The sequence below is a fragment of the Macaca nemestrina genome, chromosome 15 (genome assembly GCF_043159975.1).
Source record: "Macaca nemestrina isolate mMacNem1 chromosome 15, mMacNem.hap1, whole genome shotgun sequence".
In the NCBI taxonomy this organism is placed as follows: Eukaryota; Metazoa; Chordata; class Mammalia; order Primates; family Cercopithecidae; genus Macaca; species Macaca nemestrina.
In genome coordinates, this window is record NC_092139.1 from 20823958 (window position 1) to 20846686 (window position 22729).

General features: G+C 44.3%; 1 protein-coding gene and 1 long non-coding RNA gene across 8 annotated transcripts in view; one reads left to right on the forward strand and one right to left on the reverse strand.

The window, feature by feature from the left end:
* Positions 1-22729, reverse strand: part of LOC105496389 (TOX high mobility group box family member 2) — a 203196-nt gene that overhangs the window by 75640 nt on the left and 104827 nt on the right. The gene's annotated exons all lie outside the window — the stretch shown is intronic.
* LOC139358451 (uncharacterized) lies at positions 13172-15331 on the forward strand. The gene is made up of 3 exons (XR_011613326.1): positions 13172-13308; positions 13451-13606; positions 15207-15331. It is a non-coding gene; the product is annotated as an uncharacterized lncRNA (long non-coding RNA).

The following is a 22729-nucleotide window of genomic DNA, read 5'->3' on the forward strand; positions in this document are numbered from 1 at the left end:
CAGAGTGGCAAAATTAATTACAAATTAAGTACAAATCAAGGCAAAAAAAGCATTAAAATATCAAAAGGAATACTTAAGTCAATAAATGGTATAAATCTAAGAAGAAATCACAGACATAAACTTTTATGTAAATTGATAAAACTACAGAAATATAAAATGTAAAAAACTGTTTGTACAAAACCATAAACAAAATGGGCAAATCACAGTCAGATAGAAATGAGTGAGGATTGAGGATTTGAATAACACAATTCACTCTTTTGATTTATTCCTTTCAAATGTCCATGGAACGCTTACAAAATATAACCAGGTAAGCTACAAAGGGAATCTCAAACTCTTCAAAAGGTATACATTAGATAGATCACATTCTAAGACCTAAATACACTGACATGCTTTGGCTCCGCATCCCCACCCAAATCTCATGTCAAATTGTAATTATCAGAGTTCAGGCAGGGGCCTGGTGGAAGGTGATTGGATCATGGGGGCTGATTTCCCCCTTACTGTTCTCGTGATTAATAAGTTCTCACAAGATCGGGTTGTTTGAAAGTGTGTAGCCCTTCCCCCATCTCCCTCTCTCCTGCTGCCATGTGAAGATGTACTTGCTTCCCCTTCACCCTTCTACCATGATTGTAAGTTTCCTGAGGCCTCCCTAACCATGCCTCCTGTACAGCCTGTAGAACTGTGAATCAATTAAACCTCTTTACAAACTACCCAGTCTCAGATAGTTCTTTCTAACAATGTGAGAACAGACTAGTACATGCACCAACCTAGTTATTAACAAAAACAAACAAGCAGAATAAAAATGGAGGGAGGGAAATCCTCCTACATACTTAAACACTTTAAGAGCAATTATCTAAGTAACTTCTGTGTTAAAGAGGAAATCACAACTGAAATGATGAGAATACTACCTGATAAAACTTTTGAGAGATGGACAATGAAAAATTATACCTTTTTATCGAAATGAATTTATTAGAAGACAAGAAAGACAAACTCAGCACTCAACTCAAAAAGGTAAAAATAGAATAATAAACTGAAAGTCTGTAGGAGAAAATGTAATAAAATAGAAAACAAATTTTAGATAAGAAATATAAGGAAGAGATAGTTTTTTGAAAAGCCTAATAAGGAACCACCGACAAGAAAAAAGAAAACGATACCCAAAAGGGAATGAAAAATATATTACTTCTTTAAAAGCCATTGAGAATTCCTTTGATACAGTATATCAGGCTAATTTTGATCAATATTTATAATTTTCAGCTTGTTAATTCTACCATTTAAATCTTCCAAACTATTACTTTCCTTTTACTGCTTGATCCTTTGATTTCTGAGAGAAGTGTTTTAAAAATTTCCACTGTGATTGTGATTTTATCAACCTGCTGTATTGCTTCATATATTTCAAAGCTATGTTGCTTTATATATTTTTGCTTCATATATTTCAAAGTTATGTTGTTATGTATTTATAAATCAATTGTTATTGTATCTGCTTGGTGAAGTGTTCTTTTATTAGTGATGGCTTTCTACTTTATCCCAGTTAGTCCTCACATGAAGGTTCTCAGGCTGCCATTTTGACTATCGATCTCCATTTCCCACCACCATGCTGTGTAAGAAAGAGGTGAAGATTCACTGAGGGAGTGAGTAGTGGGTGATCTGACCTTTCTCCAGAGAGCTCGTTGAGAGTTGGAGTGTAGCATAAAAGGAGAAGTGGCATTCACTCCCTGGAGATGCATGGTGAGAAATGATTCTTAGGAGAACCCAACTTGTGTCCCTAGAGTTGAATCCTGATTATGTATTCCAACAACCTTCAAGCTTTGTTAGGAGCAATATTTGAAATACATGGAAACATAAGGTGCTGTAATTCTCATATATTGAGAGTTACATTGTTGATCTGCAGAAAGAGCTCTGGCTTTGGAGTTACACTGACATGGGGACTCTTACTTGCTGAGGGCTTCTGGCAATTTATCCAAAATGCCTACTACTCAGTTTCCCTTGTCTACAAAACCCCACCTGAGAGCCAAGAGAGCTACACAAGGAAACAAATGGGAAAACACACGAACAGAAAGTCAGCATAAATCCCACACACACCCCCAAGGAAGAAAAAAAGACCTTGGATGATAAGCAGAACAAGTAAAAAATGGCATTTTCATTTTACAGATGAGGAAACTGAGGTTCAAAAGGGAAAAATGACTTATCCAAAGTCATATGGGTAGCACTTATGAAAATGAGGACAAGAAGCCCTGCCTACCAGTAGCCAAAGCTTTGCTCTGCCACTGTTCCAGCTCCTCCCAACACACACCTGAACCCTGGGTTAGGCCAGGGCAGGCCTGCTCTACGCCTCTTGTTCCAGTGTTTTCTTTCACTCTAAACAGTGTCTTGGTTTGGCCAATAAACTATATGGTCGCCCTTCCATCTTGCCATTTTAACAAGTAAAACGCACACCAGCCAAAATATCTCAGCTACCACATCACTGATCATTAGGGAAATGCAAATCAAAACCATAATGAGATACCATCTCACACCAGTCAGAATAGCTATTAAGAAAAAGTCAAAAAATAACAGATCCTGGCAAGGTTAGAGAGAAAAGGTAAAACTTACACTGTTGGTAGGAGTGTAAATTAGTTCAACCATTGTGGAAAGCAATATAGCAATCACTCAAAGAACGAAAAGCAGAACTACCATTCATTCAACCCAGCAATCCCATTACTGGATATATACCCAGAGGAACATAAATCATTCTTCCATAAAGACACATGTATGCAAATGTTTATTGCAGGACTATTCACAGCAGACACGGAATCAACCTGAATGACCATCAACGGCAGATTGGATACAGAAAATGTGGTATGTAGTACATATACACAGTATACACCATGGAATACTATGCAATCATAAAAAAGAATGACATGTCTTCTGCAGGAACATGGATGGAGCTGGAGGCCATTGTCCTTAGCAAACTGATGCAGGAACAGAAAAGCAAATACCGCATGTTCTCATTCATAAGTGAGAGCTAAATGACAAGAACTCATAAACACAAAAAAGGAACAGCAGACACTGGGGTCTACTTGAGGGTGGGAGGAGGGAGAGGAGCAGAAAAAATAACTAATGGGTACTAGGCTGAATGCCTGGGTGATAAAATAATCTGTACAACAAATCCCCATGATAAATATTTACCTATATAACAAACCTTCACATGTACCCCTGAACCTAAAATAAAAGTTTTTAAAAAGTCATCTCAGCTAAAAGACTGCAGTGCAATTCAGTGTTTCTCAACTCTGTTTTCACAACAGAGAATGGCATCTTATCCAAACTCCAAATCCCATCAACTGGAGTTGAGCTCCTAGCACTGTAACTTCTTACCACGGGGATAGTGATTTCATGAATTCTGCGGGGAATGAAATGCAATTTTGTCAGGCTTGTCTGTGTCCATAATGACCGAGTCAAATTAATCATCTCAGATAATACCCCTGTGTCATCCAACCCAGACATGTTTAATAGAATCTTTCTGATTCGAGTCTCACCATACATCTGATCTGCAGAATTGCAGCACTTCTGAAAATCAGGACAATTATGCCTTTTGCTTGGCCTGTCATTCTCCTGGACTAAATTTGCTTCTTAAAAAATAAAAAACTAAAAGCCCATATCATATATAAGCCAAACGGGAGTGAAAAGCCGTATCGTTAAAATGAAGCATGGATTCTGGAGGAGGTGGGGGAGGGGAATGTAATATCTTTTTTCAGTCTTTATCTACAGGCAGAACCTCCAAGCCGAGCCAGGGCACTCACACAGGAGCGCGTCTAACACCCTCCCGCCGGCAGTCTGCCACGCTGCCAGCCACGGTTGCTCTGTGGCTGTTCCTGACCCTCAAATGCTTGGATCGGGGCAGACAGAGGCATCATAATGGGACAATGACAGACAGTCACATTAGACAGGAGTTTTGTTGACTAAAACTCTATCTGGGAACAAACATGATAATCCCCATGTGTTCTGGCTCAGAACACAATCTGACTCAAGCTACGGTTCCAGCAGCATCCTGGGTGATTCACCGTGCAGGGACAGGGAGGCTCTGGAAGGATACATGATTGGTGGGTGGGTCTGGGGGTCCTTTTCTTTAGGAAGAGGCAGTCCCAGCAGAACTTAAGTAGCAAAAGTGGCAAGGCTGGGGATAACTTGTGGGCAACAGCATTTGAATGAGAAGAGGCAGCCTGAACCAGGCATTGCCCCCATCTTACAGTTAAAAGTGAGTTAAGGAAGCTTACTTTTCCAATAAGTGGTAGACTTTTTGTAGGGTGGGGGGTGGCAGTGGGGGGAGACAGGGTCTGGCTCTGTCAGCCAGGCTAGAGTGCAGTAGCATGATCTTGGCTCACTGCAGCCTCTGACTCCCGGGCTCAAGCCATCCTCCCACTGCAGCCTGCTGAATAGCTGGGACTACAGGCACCAGCCACCACACCTGGTTAACTTTTTTGTATTTTTGGTAGAGATGGGGTTTTGCCATGTTGCCCAGGCTGGTCTCAAACTCCTGAGCTCAAGCGATCCACCCACCTTGGCCTCCCAAAGTGCTGGGATTATAGACGTGAGCCACCATGCCAAACTCTGTTTTGTTAATTGACTTTTCTTTTTTGAGACAGGGTCTTGCTCTGTTGCTCAGGCTGGAGTACAGTGGCATGATCACAGCTCACTGCAGCCTCAATCTCCTGGGTTCAAGCGATCTTCCCACCTGAGACTCCCAAGAAGCTGGGACTAGAGGCATGTGCCATCATGTCCTACCAATTTTTTTTTTTTTGTAGAGACAGGGTCTTGCTATATTGCCCAGACTGGTCTCAAACTCCTGGCCTCAAGCAATCCTCCCTGCTTTCCATTCCGAAGTACTGGGATTACGTGAGTGAGCTACCGTGCCCAGCCTCAAATGACGTTTTTATAGCTACATATCCAACTGCCTCTTTGATACTTTCCTTCCCTTGGATGTCCTACACAAGGGCCCAGCAAACTTTTTCTGCAGATAACATATTTTTGGCTTTGTGAATCATATGGTCTCTGTCACAACTATTCAACTCTATTGCTATAGCATGAAAGTAGTCATAGGCCATATTTAAACTAAGGAGGATCCCATGTTCCAGTAAAGCTTTATTTACACAAAACAGGTGGAGGGTCAGATTTGGTCAAAGGCCCATGATTTCTTTGACATCCCCAGAACTGAGCTCATGGTCCTCCTTGTACCCACCAAGTCTGTTTCTCCCTCAGTACTCCTCTACCGGTGGCTCAATTTGGGAACCTGGGAGTGATGTTCAGTTCCTCCCTCTCTCATTCCCATCTCCAATCAGTCACAAAGTCCTGCCAGCCCCACCTCCCCATGTATCTCAAATCTTCCCACCATGATCCATCTGCAGAGCAACCATCCTAGTCCAAGCGGTCATCACCTCCCATACGGACTGCTATAATCGCCTCCTCAATGATCTCCTAACTTCCAATCTCTTTCCTTCCAAATTGTTCTCTCCATAGCAGCCAGGGTAGAGGTTCTACACACAAAACTGATAGTGATACTCCTGTTAGGTGATGTCCTCTTTACACTCAGGATACAGTGTGTGTGAAATCCTCTCTGCAGCCTGCAAAGTCCTGCATGATCCAGCCCAGTCGCGTTCCAGTCTCACCTCCTATGACACCCCCTCATTGCTATGGCCAGCCTGGATGGTGTCTGATGTGCCACGTGCCTTTCTCCTTCAGGGGGGACTCGAACATCACTCCCAGGTTCCCATCTCGAGCCACTGGTGGAGAAATACTGAGGGGGAAACATGGTTGGTGGGTATGAGGAGGACCACAAACTCAGTTTTGGACATGTCAACATTCCTAAAACAGTTAGGATCAGCAAATCACAGACCATGGACCAAATCTGGCCCTCCACCCTTTTTTTTTTTTTTTATAAACCCCACATGAATGTGTTTCATGTTCTCAAACCACCATTACCTCTGTCATTTTTCTATTGTTTTATTCTATGTATTTGCATATTACATGCTACAAATATTACTCCCAATTTGTCACTTGATTTATAACTTCTGCCATATCAAGGGTTTTACATTTATGTTAATAACATTAAATGTATTAATGTATGATTTCTGGCTTCCACATCATGCTTAGAACATGGCTTCTCCATGCTGGTATTACTAAGACATTCAACCATGACATTTTTCAGACACGGGCCTGGCTGGATCTGAAGGCCATGATCCTTCCTTATGCCACACTACTTTCCCACAGTGGCCTCACAATGGGAGCTCCTTTGGCTCCAAGACATTGTGAGACGCTTAGACTTCCCTTTAAATCACTGCAAGGGATGCCACGCCATATGTACATGCCCTGCCCACATGTCAATGCTGGGAGGCCTTACAAGGGAGGTGGGGGTATCCCGGCTCCTACACGATCACTCCTGATGCTGTCCTGGGTCACTCACCTCTGTCCACATCACACGTGGTTGGGAGCTGCTCTTGACCATCCCAGCCGTCGTTCAGATAAGTCTCCCAGCTCTTCCACCTCACTGCCTCCACTCCAACCACATTCCTCAAACATGCCAGGCACACTCCCACTGTGGGGCCTTGGCACTGGCTGTTCCTTCTACTGCAATGTCCTTTCCCAGATCTCACTCCCTCGCCCCTTCAAGTCTTTGCTCAAATGTCACTTTCTCAGCAGCGCCTTCCCTGGCCACCCTGTTTGCAAGTGCAGTTCCTGCTGGCACACCCAGTTCCCCTACCTGCTCAGTTTCCCCACAGAACTGTTAACTGCAAACATACAGTATACTTTACTTTTTAAAAATAATGATTATGGCTGGTTGCGGTGGCTCATGTCTGTAATGCTAGCACTTTGGGAGGCCAAGGCAGGTGGACCCCTTGAGGTCAGGAGTTCAAGACCAGCCTGGCCAACATGGCGAAACCCCCTCTCTACTAAAAATACAAAAATTAGCCGGGCATAGTGGTGCACGCCTGTAATCCCAGCTACTCAGGAGGCTGAGGCAAGAGAATTGCTTGAACCTGGGAGGCGGAGGTTGCAGTGAGCTAAGATTGCACCACTGCACTCCAGCCTGGACGACAGAGCAAGACTCCAACTCAAAATAATAATAATGATGATGATTATTGCCTGTCCCCTTCACTAGGATATAAATTCCACCATTTGGTCACTGATATATTCCAAGGGCCAAAGATAGTACCTTGCACATAGTAGGTCCTCAATAAACATTTACTGAATAAAAGAATGCATGAATGAGTAAGGACTGGAGTGTCTGACTGCTTTGTTCACAGTTTCATCTTAGCGCCTACACCACTGCCCGGCACACAGTAGGTGCTTAGTAAATATGTTTTGGAGTGAATGAATGAACGTCCTAATGGTCTGCTATGGCATTGGGCCCGGTGCTGCACCATCTTTCCTGCAAGCTGTAAGAAGTCAGCAAAGGTCTGAAGCAGCCTCCCCGTCAGAGACGCTGTTCAGCATGAAATCATTCTAACTTGGCCCATCAGGGTCTCCTGGTTCCCAATCCTTATCTTAGCATCTCCCCATGAAGATTTGAGCCCCTACCTCTGACAGGCTGTGTGACCTTGGACAAGTCACTGACCCCTTTTCTGGGCCTCAGTTACACCAACTGTAAAAAGGGGCAATTGGATCAAGGGATTTTAAAAATCAAATTCAATTCATGCCTGTGCTCCTTGTATGCAGGTACCCAGGCACACACAAGGCAGTGCTGATTTTAAAAGCAGCAAAAATGATGAGTAGGCTCTCTAGTTGTTTCTGTCTTAAAATAAGCTTCTGGAAAAATGATGTCTATTTGCAGCTTTTTTTTCTTTCCCATTTCTACCTTCTGAAAACGACAGAAGTAGCATTGCCTAAAAATGTGCCAAGCGCCAGCTGCCCGTGGATGAAGGCACTTAAGTTCTCCAAGAACGGTCCTCATGAGTGCCCTGAGATCCCAGGACACCAGGCTGAGCAGTGAAGACCTCTAGAGCACACTGCTCCATGGACACTGCCCTGCTCAGACCCTTCAGAGAGGGGCCCCGGCCTCGGCTTGGTATCCACGGCCTCCTGGACCAAGTCCTGCAACCTTGCCTGATACTAGCCACAGTGAACTCACTGTAGCCCCCAGACACTGCATTCTGTGGTGTCACCGTGCCCCTGGGTGTGCTGGCCCTTCTGCTCATGCCATTGTCCTCCCAGGGGACAGTGACAGGAGTTCTACACAATACCCTACTGCCTTCCTAGGTGGTGGCACAACAAATGGGGCCCAGTGATCTGGGCAGAATAGAGCAAGGACTACTCCTCTTGCAGCCTGGACCCCATGCTCCTGTTACTATGCCCCAAACATCCCATCAGGGGGCTGCCACCCAGAGCTCATCTACTCCCCTAAGATGTAGTGAGCACCCACTCTGAACTAGGCTTGTGCTGCAACCTACAGAGTTACTAGTAAAATTTTTTAAAACATAGCTCAGCCCCCATCCTCACATTGTTCTGACCTGCTTTTCTAAAGCTTTTTTCAAAAAGTAATAGCAGAAACCATTTATATAGCACTTACCATGGGTAGAGGTATCCCTATCCTATGTACTTTTCACACATGAATTTGTTAATCTTCACAACAACTCTATGAGGCAGGTGTTATTATTATACCCATTTTACAGAGGAAAAAACAGAGCCACAGAGATGTGAAACTTGCACAAAGTCACACAACTGGTAAGAAGGGATGGAGCCATGATTCCAACTCAATGGTTCAGCTCAGGGGAACTGAATCCAGCCAACAATCAAAAGATGGAACTTGGAAGTGAATCCCCCTTCAGTCAAGCCATCAGATGAGACCACAGCCCCGACTGTCACATTAAGATCTCCAAGAGGAGATCCAGTGGCGTGATCTCGGCTCACTGTAACCTCCACCTCCCGGATTCAAGTGATTCTCCGGCCTCAACCTCCTGAGTAGCTGGGATTACAGACACATGCCACCACACCCAGCTAATTTTTATATTTTTAGTAGAGATGGAGTTTCTCCATATTGGCCAGGCTGGTCTTGAACTCCTGACCTCAAGTGATCCACCCATCTGGGCCTCCCAAAGTGCTAGGATTATAGGCATGAGCCACTGTGCCCAGCCCTAATATATGCTGTTTTTAAAATTAAAAAGCCTAGCTCGTGAATTGGCACCCTTAACAACCGTGTGATTCTGCTTCTTTATAAACAGAAGGGACTGGGCTCCTGCATGTGTGATGCTGAGCTTCCATGTTGATTCTGTCTTCACAGGCAGCTTCTGACTGCCTCCTCTCCCATTCTCTAACTGCTCTTCAGGGTGGGCATGTGCCAGCGCCCCACCAGCTTATGAATCCCCTCAGCATGGGCTTTCCCCTTGCAGTGCTTGGGGAAGGCAAGGTACACTAGGCCAGCACTTCTCAACCTGTAACATTCACACAAATCAAGTAGGGATCTGTTAAAACAAAGATTCTGATTTAGGAGACCCTAAATCAGATTCTGGGTGGGGACTGAGACACTGCATGCCTAACACGCTCCAGGGGATGATGCAGGTCCATGACCACACTGGGGATAGCATGGCCTGAATCATTAAAAGCACTTTGACTCAGACTAACCATGGTTCAAAATCCAGTCCATCACATGCAGCTGGGAGTCCTTGACCTCTGAGAAGAGGAGAGACTTACTCAAGGTCACATAATAAATTAGAGTTACCTGGAGCCATAACCAAAACCCAGTGTTCTCCCTTCTAGTCCAGAGTCCCCAAACTGCAGCTAAATCCACCCTCCTAAGTTCTGAGTCTGGACACATTTGAGTGCGTGCGTGTATATTCCTGCATGCGCCTACACCCATGAATGAGTGTGTCAGATGTGCCTGTGAATGTGTCTAAACAGCATCTGTACCAGTGGGTTTCTGAGAGTTGTTCATCACCAGATATTAGCTCACCAGATACCAACTCCACTCCTACCATGTGCCAGGTCCCTGCCCCCACGAAACCCACAGTCTAGGAGGAAAGCAGCCATTAAGCAAATAAACAGAAACTAAAATCTCATTTGTGTGTGCTTGTGCACGTGTGAGAGTATTGCTCACACTAGCCCAAGAGCCAGGTGATTTATTATCTCCATTTCACTGCAGAAACTGAGGCAATGAGAGATTAAGTAACTTGCCCAGAAGCACACAGCAATGCTCGACGTGCCTTTCCATACACTGAGCATGCCTACAAGTTGTGTTTGTATTTGCTTGTATTTGTGCATGAATGTGTCTGTATACAAGCATGTGCGTGTCTGTGCCCAGAGAAACTTTTCCATAGATATCTTCACATGTTCCATTAACAAGATTTTCTGGCACTGCAGCACAGTATCACAAAAACCACACATACACACATGCATAGGCACGTGCTTTAAATGTTGATGTTTTGGTCGGGCGTGGTGGCTCATGCCTATAATCCCAGAACTTTGGGAAGCCGAGGTGGGCAGATCACGAGGTCAAGAGATCGAGACCATCTTGGCCAACATGGTGAAACCCCGTCTCTACCAAAAATACAAAAACTAGCTGGGTGTGGTAGCGTGTGCCTATAATCCCAGCTACTCGGGAGGCTGAAGCAGGAGAACTGCTTGAACCCAGGAGGTGGAGGTTGCAGTGAGCCAAGACCGTGATACTGCACTCCAGCCTGGAGACAGAGCAAGACTCAGTCAAAAAAAAAAAAAAGAAAAAATGTTGATATTTCAAACATTTCCTAAAACTCTGTCCACAGGGAAATAGAAGTGGAAGGCCAAAGCCTGCAGAGCTGAGCAGATCTGGGGAAGCCCGTGCCACCTGCTTCCCTGGGGCAAGCCACAGCCAGAGCAATTTCACAGCTCATCATCCATTATGAGGCTAAAATAATTCCTCCCCTCCCAGGAAGTTAAATACATTGTTCAGGCCGTAAAAGGTTCGTCCATCCATGTTCCCAGTGGGAACGTACTACCCTAGTGACTGGATTAACACAAGATACAAATGACCAAACCTGGCTAGGTTCCCTTCCCTGCTCGCCCTGTCTCTAAAATTTGAGATACTTGTAAAAATACAATGCCTTGATCTTTCTTTTTTTTTTTAATACCTTATTGAGGCATGGAATACAACAGAAAAGTGCACAAATTATAAATGTACAGCTCAATGAATTTTCATAAAATGAACAGATTCGTGTAAACAGCACTCAAAGGAAGGGAGAAAACTTTCCCAGCACCTCTGAAGCCCCTCAAAGTCCCTATAGTCACTCCCCACCCCTCTTCCAGGGTAACTGCAATTCACATTCTATCTCCATTGATTAGTTTTGCCTGTTCACGTGCAGTATGTAAATGGCATTGCCTAGAAAGTTCTGTCTTGTTGTCTGGTTTCTTTCACTCAACGTGTTTGTGAGACTCATCTGCTTGATGGCATGTGGTTACACATCATTCATTCTCATTGCTGCATAGTATTCCACTGTGTAAGAATATTTCAGAATCATTTATCCAGTCTACTGTTGATGGGCATTTGGATTGTTTTCAGTTTTGAGCTTTAATGAAAAACACTCCTATAAACTTTTTTTTTTTTTTGAGAAAGGGTCTCACTCTGTCACCAAGGCTGGAGTGCAATGGTTCACTGCAGCCTCCATCTCCAGGGCTCAAGTGATCCTCCCACCTTAGCCTCTCAAGTAGCTGGGATAACAGGTATGTACCACCACACCTGGCTAATCGTTTAATTTTTTAAAACAGGGGTCTCATTACATTGCCCAGGCTGGTCTTGAACTCCTGGGCTCAAGTGATCTTCCCACCTCAGAATTCCAAAGTGCTAGGATTACAGGCATGAGCCACCATGCCTGGCCTGAATATTCTTATGTGCATCTTTTGGTGAACATATGAAGGCATTTGTGGAGTTGAATTACTGAGTCACAGAGACTTACGTTCAGCTTTAGCTACTGCAAAATGGCATCTATGGTGGTACCAATTTACACAGCAGTGGGTGAGGGTACCGGTTCCTCCAGATCCTTGTCAACTTTATCTTTTACATGTTCTCCGTTTCGGTAGGAGTGCATCATATTAATAAATTTTAAAGCCGGGCACGGTGGCTCACACCTGTAATCCCAGCACTTTGGGAGGCTGGCGTGGGCAGATCACTTGAGGTCAGGAGTTCGAGACCAGCCTGGCCAACATGGCAAAACCCCGTCTCTACTAAAAATACAAAAATTAGCCAGGCATGGTGGCACGTGCCTGTAATCCCAGCTACTTGGGAGGCTGAGACAGGACAATCACTTGAAGCCAGGAGGCAGAGGTTGCAGTGAGCCAAGATCTCACCTCTGTACTCCAGCCTGGGTGACAGAGTGAGACTCCATCTCAAAAAATACATACATACATACATACATACATACATACATACATACATACATTTTAAAAGGCTTCCTCATCCCTTCCCATTATATCTTTCCCGTTGCAATCGCCAACAATGGTTTATGAAGGCTAGTGGCAACAATAAAACTACAACTGCTCAGTTTACACACGGCACAAGTGGAACCACTAGCCACAAACTTCCCACCCTTGAGGGCCATCCTAACAGTCAATAGCCAAAGGTCATGTCGTGCTAACTTTTAAAGCCTTTGGGCAGTTATGAAGAACTTCACTGAAGGTTTTCTTCAGGGGACTTATTAGAGGAAGATCCCACCTCCCAATGCACAGCAACCTTCCTCAGAGCCCTCCTTCCCCATCTCTCTCTCCAAAGGCAACAGTCACTCTCATGGCCCGCTCATCCTTCCCCAGCCAGACCCACACTCCTCTTAAAGCCATGCACCTCAGCTCCCCAGTCTGCTCTCAGCACCCTCCCAACTATGAGCTCAGCGTCACTGGGTGGCTGTCGGCACAGACCCTGCTACCTCACAAGCAGATGCATCCTCTAAGGCCTGCATCACTCGCCTGACCTGAGGGCTTCCGGGCCCCTACTTGGGGCTGATTATGTACCTGTCCCATTTTACCTTACTGAAAATAATGTTTTCCATCTATAAAATGGGTATTTTCGTAGCACCTCAGGATCACTACCATTTGCTATATGCCAAGCACTAGAATAACTACTTTGGTATGAACACATCTAATTTACTTCTGCATCACTTTGAGGAACTTCTAAAGACAAAATTGAAGCTCAGAAAACTTGGTTAACCTGTCCAAGCTTCCCCAGCCACGTGTGTCAAGATTATCATTTGAGCCCAGTTCTGCCTTCTCATGTCATTACCTTTATAACCCAGCGTCTTATCATCATCCCTAGGGGGCTGAAATGTGACACACAGCCTCTAGCCTCATCGTGGGGCCCTCTCGGCATTGGTGTGACTCAGCCAGGTGGGGAAGGCCAGTCTCTGACCTCTGGGGCAGACCGTCATCCCTCCTGGGTGCTCGGGCGGTGGGTGAAGGGGGCTGAGCCCGTGGCTGTAAGTTAACCCGGAAGGTCCCTCAGAGATATTCATCCAATTGCCATTCACAGATGCAAAAACCAGAGCCCAGAGAGGACAAATGACCAGTCTGAAGGGACACAGGCAGAGCAGCCAGACCCGGGATCCTGACCCTCCGGAAGATAAGAACCCAGTTCCATTCTGAGGAAGTCCCCACGCCTGGCTTCATTTCCACTTCTTGGTCACGGGTGAGCTCACATGCAGCAAAGAACGATATATAAAATCTTTGTTCTCCGACCCTGCCCAGCAAAAACCCAGGTCCTACAGGGGATGCTAAGTTCGAGGTGACTGGGAGGGGGGAAGAGTGCTGTTTTTAAGAAAATCCTTGAAATCACGTGTCCACCCCACTGCTATCCCCTCCCCCAAGCCCCTGCACTTCCCACATCATCATCATTGTTTCCATCCCATTTAGAGAGAGTGAACATTTCCTGGGATTCAATTTCTCTCATAATAGTTGGAAGGAAACAAAACTATATGCCATAAACATTCACTGCATTGTATGAAAAATATCTTTATGACAGGGGAGGCACCATAAACGCAGACCAAAGTCCTCCCCACATCCATCCCCCAATGCCTCCATGCCTGTGCCCTCGAATATTTAAACATCTCACAGGCAGGAATCAAGAGCTTTAAAATAAATACATTTTCGGCCATTGGGATGTAAAATTAAGATTGGTGAGATAAGTACTCACTCCTCCTCGGCAGTTTTCTCTCAATGAAAATAAGAGAAGTTAGGCCATTTTCTCTGAGCATGTGTTTAGGGTTGATGGGGGAGAGCTCATTAGTTCAATCTGACATATACTCAATTCTCTCCATATCCATAGGATAGGCTTTTTCCCCCTCCTTGTATTTTATTCTCCAACTGTGAAGTGATGTTAAATTTCATCAGATGTGAACAAAATCTATGGTCTTGAAATAGTTTTCTTTAAGGCCCCCGGTATTTATTCAGAACTCATGAATCATGCTCTGATAACACAACCATAATTATTTTTAAAGTGTGATGTTTGTGGCTTTAATAGGAAATGCTTGCAAAAGGCCTTTTCTCTTTGATTGTTTGTAATCTTAGCGGTAATCACTGCTGTTACCTTCTCCGCACCACAGCGGGCAAAACACAATTTCATTTTAATATGAATCGCGAGCTCTTCACCCAGGTTTTAATTAAAGCAATAAAGGCCTTGTCATCTTTGCCCTTTACAGTGTACACAGACTCAGAGGCTAGAGTTACTAAGACGGAAATCTTAGATTTCAACAGTAGCAGAAGGGTGGCCTGCCTCCAATACATTTCCTGGGGAGGGTTTTTATTAGTTTCAAAAAGTGTCACCCTCCTCTGACTCTCTGTGCTGCAGTTTCCTCTTCTGTAAAATGGGACAGCAATAGTGCCTGCCTACACAGTTAATATGAGGATGAAATGAGGCCAGTCATGGAAAACATTTAGCCCCAGAGCCTGAGCCTAAGAAGGTACAGGGCAAATGTTAATGATCATTGTTATCATCATTATTTAGTGCTGGAAAAAGCAGACCATCTACCCTCATTATTCACATGAGGAAACAGGTTCAGAGTGAGACCAGCACAGGTGAAAGCCTAACAGCAGGGTGGAACCTCGAATTCAGAGCTCCTGACTCTTTTTCCCATTCTGGGCATCTGACACTGCCCCCTGCTGGAAGGAGGCTGTGACTTCGAGGCTGCAAGGACCTCAGTGCTCAGGGAACGGCAGGTCTGAGCTCTCCTCTACAGGCTCACCAGCTCCTTGTCTTCTGGCCTCCTGATGGTACCATCTCCCCACCCTAGGTCTATGCTTGATCCAAGTGGTGGGAGAAACAGACCAGGCAACCTTGGGGATCTGTGAAGAAAGGTTGCTGCACAAACATATGGTGGTGCTGGAACCAAGAGCAAGAATCACGAACTCCAAGTTCTTGTGTGTCTGTTACATGCAGGTGTGGTGCAAGGCACTGAGAAGCCTCATTCTGTAGCATGAGGATGTTGGCCTGTATGACATGATGGCTGCGCTCCAGCACACATTCTGCTGGAGCATCGGGAAGGGATGCTACAGGAGCAGAGGGGCCAGGGGACACACTGGGTGCTGCCCATGCCCTATGAGGCTCACAGCCAGCAGGTTCACATTTGGTGGCACACACTGTACCCCAGAGACCTGAGGGCACCCCAGGGAGCACCTCATGTGTAAATCCCCAGAATCTTCATGTTCAACTGTGCAGTGTCATTCCCCTGGTAAACAGCTCTGTAGCCACTGGGATTCTCACTCTAGGAACAAAGTACCCTATTCCCAGCCTTGCCTTAGAACACGTCTTTTGCTTGCCTCCTGCCTCAACAGGAATTTCAGAGGAATTGACATCCTTCTCCCTCTCCACTGCCCCATCCATTCAGACCCCTGCTGATTGTCCCTATAAATCCCACCACACCCAGTCCCATCAGCATCCAGCCCCTCATTCTTCCAGTCTTCAGTTCTGGGTACCACCTTCCCATCCACCCCACCTCTGCATCCTTCCAGAACCCTTCAGCTCAGCCACCATGCTGTGCTCAGCTGTGGGCTCCTCGCTTCCCAGGACCTTCTCCCCCATGCAGCTCCCTGCTCCCAAGGCACACCAGGCCCCTGCCAATGCCATGGCCTGCTCACTTCCAAAATCACCAGCCAGCTTCCCACTCTGAATAGGGTGTCCTTGCCATCCAGCTGCTTCCCAGTAGCTCTTCCGCTGCACTGGACCCTGGGCCCCCATCTTGTCTCTATACACAGCTTAGATTCTCTGATCCTTTATGACAGTCTCTTTTTAGCGAAAAAGCTGTTGTGTCCTTCTGACGCACCTGCCTGGCAGACCTCTTGCCCTGGATTAACCCACCCGTCTCTCCCACAGCACCAGCACCAGAAGCTCACTCTCCCATGCCCTACAGCAAATACCCCAGACCTCCCCACCACCTCTCACCCGCAGTCCCCTGGCTCTTGGCCCACCAACTCTCTGAGAAGACTGACACTTTCAAGTGCAGACACCCTCTGCTCCCAGCCAACCCACCTAACAAAGCCACACTCCTTTTCTCTGCTGTCCTCCACACCCAGCACTCCCAGCTAAGGCCAGAGCTGCCACCTCTGAGCAGGATCCAGACCCTCCCACTTTCTCTGAAATCTGAAAGCATCCCTTAGCCTTTCCCCCTCCTAAACCCAGAGCTTCATCCTCTCTCTTGACACCTTCCATTGATGACTAAATATTCTAAAGGCCTTTCTTTAAAAAAAAAAAAAAATCCCTTCTATGGAATCCTCATCTCATTGAGCTTGGCCCTGGCCCTTGTCCTGCACAGCTAAACTTCTCATACAAGTTGTCTATATTTACTGTTTACATGTCCTCACCTCACGCTTCTCAGTCTGCCCATGGGACCTGCACAATGACTCTGCACATGAAAACTGCTTATACTGAAGCCCAGAGTAACTTCCCTTTTGCTAAGATGAATGGACACATTTCAACTTTCATCTCACCCAATCCCTCAGAAGTGTTCGAGCTAATTGACTCTCTCCTCCTTTTTATTTAAATTTTATTTAACTTTCTAAAGTTATAATAAATTGCCATGGTTTAAAACTCCCTAAACATAAAAAGATACAGTGAAAAGTGTTCTTTCTATCCCTGCCCAGCACCTGCACAGTTCCCATACCACACACACATGCATGGAGGTACATGCATATACAATATGCAAAGCCACTACTAGCTTCCATATATCTTTCCAAGGTTATTTAATCAAATGCAAGCACATAGAAATATACATTCTTATCACCTTTTTGTATAAATGGTAGCACACTGTACTTACTGTTTTACATCTTTTTTAGTAAAGCAATATCAAAATGAATAGTCTTGAATACATCATTTATCATATGTACAGATATATCTGTAGGGCATATTTCCAAAAAAAGAATTGCTGGGTTAAAGGTCAATGTGTTTGTAATTTTTATAGATGTTGTCAATTTACCCTGCCCACAGCAATGTATAAAAGTACCTGTTTCCCCATAAGAACTCCAATCGAGTGTGTTATCAAACCTCTGGATTTTGGTCAATCCAATTGGTAAAAAATGGCTCTCTTATGATTTATCTCATGAATGATTCTTAGCACTTTTCACTTACTTAAGAGCCACTTGTATTTCTTTTTCTGTAAACTATTGGTTCATATCTCCTTCCTTTTTTTCTACCAGGGTTTTGAACTGATCTCTAGCAGCTCTTTATGTATAAGGGTGATTAGTTCTTCAACTATGGTGTGAGTTGAAAATATTCTTGCCCAACTTTTGTCTACTGACTTTACTTATGCTGGTTTGGCCATACAAAAGTCATATGTTGATTTTATGTTAATTTTTATATTTATATTAATTTAGTTTTATGTTAATTTATGGTCCAATTTTGAGTCTTTTCTTCTGAGGCTTTGAATAGTAGAAATGCCTTCCCCACACCAAAGTTGTAAAGTATACCTTAAGGTTTGTTTTGCTGGTGCCTTTATGGTTCCCTTGAGTATATTTAAATGTTTAACATTTATCAAATCATTTATTTTTAATTTTTGTGTGGACACAGATGTACATATTTATAGAGTACATCAGACATTTTGATACAGGCATGCAATAATAATTACATCATGGAGAATAGGGTATCCATCCCCTCAAGCATTTATCCTTGTGTTACTAACAACCCAATTATACTCTTTTAGTTATTTTAAAATATGCAATTATTGACTATAGTTACTTTGTTGTACTATCAAATATTAAATCTTATTCATTCTTTCTATTTTGTACATAGTAATCATCCCCGTGTCCCTCTCTGCCCCACTACCCTTCCCAGCCTCTGGTAACCATCCTTCTACTCTCTTATCTCCATGGGTTGTCTTGATTTTTAGACCCCACAAATAAGTGAGAACATGCAATGTTTATCTTTCTGTGCCTGGCTTATTTCACTTAACATGATGATCTCTAGTTCCATCCATGTTGTTGCAAATAGACAGGATCTCATTCTCTTTTTATGGCTGAAGAGTACTCCATTGTGTACAAATACCACATTCTCTTTATCCATTCATCTGTTGATGGACACTTAGGTTTCTTCCAAGTCTTGGCTGTTGTGAACAGTGCTACAACAAACATGGGAGTGCCAACATCTTCAATATACTGATTTCCTTTCTTTGGGGTATATACCCAGCAGTCAGATTGCTGGATCATATGGTAGCTCTATTTTCAGTTTTTTGAGGAACCTCCAAACTGTTCTCTGCAGTAGTTGTACAATTTTACATTCCCACCAAGTGTACGAGGGTTCCCTTTTCTCCATATCCTCAGCAGCATTTGTTACTGCCTGTCTTTTGAATATAAGCCATTTTAACTGAGGCAAGATCATATTTCATTGTAGTTTTGATTTGCATTTCTCTGATGATCAGTCATAGTGAGCAACTTTTCATGTGCCTGTTTGCCATTGCAGGTCTTCTTTTAAGAAATGTCTATTCAAATTTTTGGCCCATTTTAAATTGGATTATGAGATTTTTTTTTTCCTATAGAGTCATTTGAGCTCCTTATATATTCTGATTGTTAATCTCATCAGGTAGTTTGCAAATATTTTCTCCCATTCTGTGGGCTGTCTCTTCACTTTGTTGATTGTTTCCTTTGCTGTACAGAAGCCTTTTAACTTGATGTGATCCCGTTATCAAGGAACTGTGGATCCGACATCCTTTTCCCGTAGATCCCCTCTCTTTTTCTTGAATTACTCTGCCCTTGGTTTCTAAGACTCCAAGTTCTCCTCCTACTTCTCAAACCACTCCTTCTTAATCTACTTCACAGCCTTCTCCTCCTCCTCTACTTTGCCATCAAATGTTGGAGCTCAACATCTCAGAGTCATTGATCCTCTGCTCTTCTTATTCTTCCCTCTCTCTCCATAAATCTCCTTCACTCCCAAAGTTTTGACATCATGGGCTGAAGATATCCAAATTTACTTCTCTCATGAGCTCCAGATTTGTACCATCATCTACCTACTTGAACATCTCCACGTGGATGAGCATCTCAAATGTAACACATCCAAGTCTGGCATCATCAAACCTGCATCTCCCAAGGGTTTCCCCAACTCAGAAAATGGTACCACCATGCCTGAAAATGGGCTCTTGGTAGAAGCCTAGGAGTCATCATTTTCCCCTCCATTTCTCTCTCCCTCTGTGTCCATCACTGCCCACCAACTTTATCTCCAATGCATCTACTTCTTTCCATCCCCTCTGCTACAGTCTAGATCTTGATCCTTTACTTGGCCTATTACCACACCCTCCCACTTGGTCTCCCTGTATTCATTCTTGTCATTGAGAGCTTTTAATACTGCAAATCTGATATCATTCATGACATTCAGTCTGACTCTAACACACACACACATACACACACACACACACACAAAGTTCTTTCAATAATTCCTGTAAAAATGTGAGCTCTTTGGCAGAAGTGGTATTTAGAGCCAAGAGAATGGAAAACTCCACACACAGCCAGGAAGGCTGTGATGAGGAGGTGACATTTGCAGTGCCCTGAAGGAACAAATAGGCATTTGTTGGTTGAAAAACACTAGGGGATTCCCATCAGAGGAAACAATGCATACAAAAACACCAAGTTGTAAATGAGTGCAAGAGGTGACCAGAGGTTCTTGTGTGACCAAAGCATTATATATGGTAATAAAAACAAGTCATAGCTAGTTTTTCCGAACTCTGGTGCTTTACATACTCTCAATTTAGCTTCCTCTGAAGTACGGCCTGAGATGGGGATGCCTGTGAAAATGACTTGAAGAGGGCTCTCAGAAGAAGGAAGGGAGGCAGGACACGACAGGGGAGGAGCTGAGTAAGGATTTGGCCTCAGCTGGAGTCTGGCTGGATTAGCTGGAGCCCATGAGGAGTTGCAGAGTTGGTCACTCCTTGAGATAAGGATGTTGGTTTCTAGACCTCTCCTTCTATCCTCTCCTGGGTTCACAGTTCCAATTTTCCAAAGAAGGAGTAGCTGTGAATAGTAGCAGCCAACACTCACAGCAGCTGAATGATAAGCGGGACTCTGGGGAGGCAGCAAGAGAATCCACAACACACACACACACACCCCTCATTTACTTCTCATGACACTCTAGGAGGCAGGGGCTACTCCTCCCGTTTGATAGGAAGCTACTATCACTTGCATAAGGAAATCTGGCTCATGCTGAGGCATGGAGGAGCTCGAATTTGAATCCAGGTCTGCTGAGTCCCAAGTCCACTACTCCCTCTCCTCCTCACCTCATCCCAAGAAGGAGACTCTTTCTGGGTCACATAATCAGGAAATACCCATTCCTGTAAATCCTGGACAGAGTCTGCTCTCAACAGGAAAGAACTGACCTCTACCAGGTCCTCTACCACCTGGAGCTGCTGATGGGGACACAGCCATATCTGAGAATTATACCTCATTCTCAGGCCACCCTGGCAAGTCTGGTACAAAAGTAACCCAAGGTCCAAGGAGGGAGAGGGAGTGTGATCATTTGTAAAAGCTAAAGCAGCTATGCGAAAATTTCTGTGGAGACTTGCAAAAACCAAACAATGGAGCATGCATTTGCAGAAAAAACTTCAAGCCCATTGAGCTGCTGTGAAAGTTCTCAAAAAGGGACACAGTCAGCTAATACATACCCTAGGGGAGCCTCTGTCTCAGCTGCGGTTTCTAAGTAAAGAAGATGGTATTTCAGGAGAAGTGTTACATTAAAGAGCAGGTTTGTACTATGATTTGAATGTTCTGAGCCAGGCATAGTGACTCATACCTGTAATCCCACCACTTTGGGAGGCCAAGATGGGCAGATCACTTAAGGTCAGGAGTTCAAGACCAGCCTGGCCAACATGGTGAAACCTTGTCTTAAAAATACAAAAAAAAAAAAAAAAATCAGCTGGGTATGGTCATGGGCACTTGTAACCCCAGCTACTCGGGAGGCTGAGGCAGGAGAATCACTTGAACCCAGGAGGTGGAGGTTGCAGTGAGCCAAGATCTGGCCACTGCACTCCAGCCTGGGCGATAGTGAGACTCTGTCTCAAAAAAAAAAAAAAAAAAAAAAAAAAGATTGGATGTTCTGGAAGCAAATGTTTTCCAGAAATGGCTTCCCACTGATATTCAGAGCCTTGCATATAACAGGTGCCCAATAAACATTTGCTGATTGGGTGAACCTTGTATTTAACTGTATTTACAAAAAATATTTTATTCCATTTAGAGTGTTTATCCTCTGAATCCTCTAGTGGCTGTGAAAGCTTCATTTTACCCAAATGTTGATGTCAATCATTAATCCAGTAGGGTTGGGACAATACAATTTCTGCAGTTGATGAGACAATACATTGTGAAAGGGTGTTCGTGTGTGTGTGTGTGTGTGTGTGTGTGTGTGTCGTGAGTTCAAGAAGCACTCCAGGGAAAAGAGGAAGGAAATATATAGGACTTTCATCATTAAAGACTAGAAGCCAGTAGGGTCCCACTGAGCTGTAGGGAACTATTGGTACCAGAAAAGTCTACTTTTCAATAAAATCAGCATGAATCATATCCCATATGTTTCCTACATGTGGTAGTTTGTAAAAAGGCCACAATACTTTGCAGCCTTTCCCACCAAGAGATAGAGGCTATTTCCCCATTCCTTGATTCAAGGCTGGTCCTGTGACTGGCTTTGGCCAACAGAATGTGTTGGAAGTAGATGTGTGTTTATTTCAAGCCTGGACCTCAAGAAATCGTGCAACTTCTGCTCTTGCTGCTCTGGGAACCCTTCTCCTACCATGTGAACAACCTGGAGCTAGCCTGCTGGAGGCGGAGAGACCATGTGGAGCACAGGTGACCCTCCCAAACCAACCGGCACATTGCTGATCTGGCAGCGTATTGCTGCTGCTAAAGTGATCCTAGGCAACGCCAGAAGAACCATACAACTGAACTCAGCTAAACTGCCGACCCACCAAATCATTAACTAGATAAACATTTGTTGTTTTAAGCCACTAAGTTTTGAGGTGTTTGTTATGCAGCAAAAACTAACAGATACACTATAAGAAATCTAACTGCAATTGCAAATTTGTTCACATTAAGATTGGCTCATGCCACTGGCTAGACTTAATTAATCTCAGAGAATTTTGATATCTTCTTCATAAAGTCCTAAGTTAGGGAGACCCTCTGGGTCACAGCATAAAAGATTTAGAAGGACCCTCAGGAAGTCCAACCACCTTGTTCCACTGTTAGGAACACTGAAGTTCAGAGAAGAGCAGGGGCTACCATCACGCATTACACAAATATTTTCTGAGTGCTCTTGGTGTTCCAGACACTATGCCCCACTGGGATACATAGCATTGGA